General features: G+C 47.8%; 1 pseudogene; it reads left to right on the top strand.

Annotated features, from left to right (window-relative positions):
* The first annotated feature begins 1,422 nt into the window (after positions 1-1,422).
* On the top strand, positions 1,423-3,181 carry LOC140603504 (transcription factor E2F4 pseudogene; annotated as a pseudogene).
* The last annotated feature ends 278 nt before the right edge of the window (positions 3,182-3,459 follow it).

Genomic DNA, 3,459 nt, shown 5'->3' with positions numbered 1-3,459 from the left:
CAAAGACAATAATTTACATTAGATCTAGTAGGAAATTTGTTGAGGCTAAGAAAACCAGGTCACAGAAATATGAGATTTATCACCATGATTTAAGCAAAGTTTAAAACACAAAATTCTTATTTCTGAGTACAAAATAGTATATTCGAGCTACAGCCATGTAGATAGCTACAGTTGCAGAGATAATGGTGATGCGGCCACAAGGCAAGGTATGATGGCAACCACCAAATGATGAATGAGGCAAGGAACAGATTGTCCCCTAGTCGCTCTTGGAGGTTATGCAGCCCTGCTGACACCTTGATTTCCATCCAGTGAAATTAATTTTAAACTCTGGGCTTCAGAACTGTAGAAGAGTAAATTGTATTTCAAGCCCTTAAGTTTTATAATAACTTATAGATAGCATCCATAGGAAACTAATACAAATAAGGATAAGTGAAACTCTGTATACTGTATAAAGTGCTGAAGTAGTGGCTAAAAGTGCTTGATCAGATACACTTCCTATTTGTTTTATCCTCTTCAATTTTTTTTTCAGCAAAGTGTTATAGTTTTCAAGGTATAGATCTTTCACCCCCTTGGTTAAATTTCTTGTGTATTTTATTCTTCTTGATGCAATTGTAAATAAAATTGTTGACTTTTCTTTCTGATACTTTGTTATTAGTTCATAGAAATGCAACATATTTCTGTAGATTAATTTTTTATCCTGTAACTTTACTGAATTTGTTTATTTTAATAGTTTTTTGAGGGTATTTGTAGTTTTTTTTTTTTATATATGGTAGTATGTCATCTGTAAGTAATGACTGTTTTTTTCCTACCAATTTTGGTGTCTTTTCATATCTGATTACTACAGCTAGTACTTCTAGAAACCTTGAACAAAAGTGTCAAGAGTGGACATTCTTATCCTCCTGATTACAGAGAAAAAGCCCTTCAGCTTTCACTATTGAGTATAATGTTAACTAAGCTTTTCATATAGGGCCTTTACTCTGTTGAGGTATGTTCCCTCTAAATCCATTTTGTTAACAATGTTTATCATGAATGGATATTAAATTTTACCAAATGCTTTTTTTTGCATCTATTGATTTGCATCATATGGTTATCCTTCATTTTATTAACAAAGGATAAGAAGATTTTTACATCTATATTGGCCTGTAATTTTTTTGTATTGCCTTTGTCTGTTTTTGTAATGACTGTCTTCATAGCATGAATTTGAAGAATTTTTTTTCTCCCTCCTCCTCCTCCTCCTCCTCCTCCTCCTCCTCCTCCTCCTCCTCCTTCTTCTTCTTCTTCTTCTTCTTCTTCTTCTTCTTCTTCTTCTTCTTTTTTTGAGTAGTTTGAGAAAGATAGACATTAACTCTTCTTTAAATGTTTGGTTAGAGGGTGGCGCCGGCCTGGTCTGGCCTGGCTGAGTGGAGGTGGCGGGCGGGAGGGATGGCAGAGGCCAGGCCCCAGGCACCGCCACCCCCGGGCACCCCAAGCCCGCTCGAGAAGAGCTTGGGACTTCTCACCACCAAGTTTGTGTCGCTTCTGCAAGAGGCCAAGGACGGCGTACTTGACCTCAAGCTGGCAGCTGACACCCTTGCTGTGCGCCAGAAACAGCAGATTTACGACATTACCAACGTCCTGGAAGGTGTCCGGCTGATCCAGAAAAAATCCAAGAATAGCATCCAGTGGAAGGGTGTGGGGCCTGGCTGCAACACCCAGGAGATTGCAGACAAGCTGATTGAGCTCAAGGCTGATGGAGGAGCTGCAGCAGGGGGAGCAAGAACTGGACAAGCACAAGGTGTGGGTGCAGCAGAGCATCCGGAATGTCACAGAGGATGTGCAGAACAGCTGCTTGGCCTATGTGACTCATGAGGACATCTGCAGATGCTTTGCTGGAGATACCCTCCTGGCTGTCTGGGCCCCATCGGCCACCAGCCTCGAGGTGCCCATCCCAGAGAGCCTCAATGGACAGAAGAAATACCAGATTCACCTGAAGAGTATGAGTGGCCCCATTGAAGTGCTGTGCTGCTGGTGAACAAGGAGGCATGGAGCTCACCGCCTGTGGCAGTGCCTGTGCCACCACCGGAAGATCTGCTCCAGAGCCCACCTGCGGTCTCTACCCCTCCACCTCTGCCCAAGCCTACCCTGGCTCAGCCCCACGACACCTCATGCCCAAGCAGTCCCCAGCTGACTGCTCCCACCCCTGTTGCTGGCATCACTGAAGCCCAGGGGGTGCCCGGTCCAGCAGCTGAGATCTCAGTGAGTGGTGGCCCTGGAGCAGACAGCAAGGACAGTGGTGAGCTCGGCTCCCTCCCACCGGGCCTGGCAGCCCTGGACACTCGGACGCTGCAGTCCTCCACCCTGCTAGACAGCAGCAGCAGCAGCTCATCCAGACCCAACCTTTCTACCTCCTTTGAGCCCATCAAGGCAGACCCCACAGGAGTTCTGGAACTCCCCAAAGAGCTGTCAGGAATCTTTGATCCCACACGAGAATGCATGAGCTCAGAGCTGCTGGAGGAGCTGATGTCCTCAGAAGTGTTTGCCCCCCTCCCTCCCCTCCCCCCCCCCCCCCCCCCCCCCCCCCCGCCCTGGAGACCACGATTACATCTACACCCTGGACGAGAGTGAAGGTGTCTGTGACCTCTTCCATGTGCCTGTTCTCAACCTCTGACTGACAGGGACATCCCCTGTGTGGCTGGGACACAGACTGTGTGACCTGGGGGCTGCCTGAGGACCTCCCCTGCTACCCCTACATGGCTTGAGAGCCACAGACTCCTGGCTTCCCCAGCTTTCCCTCACTGCAGTTCTGATCAAAACTCCCACTCCTGCACAAGTAGAGCACCTGTACCATGCTAGGAAAGCAGGGGAAAGGGACTCAGCCCCCTTCACCATGGAGCCAGGGTGTTTGCTTCTCCTTTTCTGGGGCTTTCCCCCACCTCATGCCCTCTCCGAGCCCTCTCAGAACCAAGGCTCAGCTGCCACTCAGTGGCACAGAACTGAAGACCTGCCATCATCCCCATAGGGCAGCTTGTCCAGCCCCACTGCCCTGTTCCAGCCAATGCCTCCCACTCTGTGAGGGAAGCTGAGGGTGGAGCCAGATGCTTGCCAGCACCACTCCCAGCCTCCTTCACTTCTCCCCACCCCTTACCCTGCAGCTCCCCCTAGACGTCTCCTGTGTACCCCTCATCTGCTGGACCTTTAGCTCCGAGTAGGTGGGGGAGAGGGGCTGTCAACCAGAAGGAACAGAGAGGTCTTTAGCTAGAAATCTGGGCAGGTGAGCCCCTGAGGATTATTAGCCCAATCTCCTGCTGCCCTGTAGACCAACCCCCCCTCCCCTTCTTGTTTATTCATTTTCACTCATTTAGAACCATTTGCAGAGATTTAGAAAGATTTGCAGTAACAAATGGATTCCTATATAAAGATTATTTTTATACTTTTTGCAGCAAAATGAAATTGTAATATTTATACAGTATCCAAGTGAAT

The sequence above is a fragment of the Canis lupus genome, chromosome 14, assembly GCF_048164855.1.
Source record: "Canis lupus baileyi chromosome 14, mCanLup2.hap1, whole genome shotgun sequence".
NCBI classification, from domain to species: Eukaryota; Metazoa; Chordata; class Mammalia; order Carnivora; family Canidae; genus Canis; species Canis lupus.
This window is presented reverse-complemented; position numbering and strand designations above follow the sequence as displayed.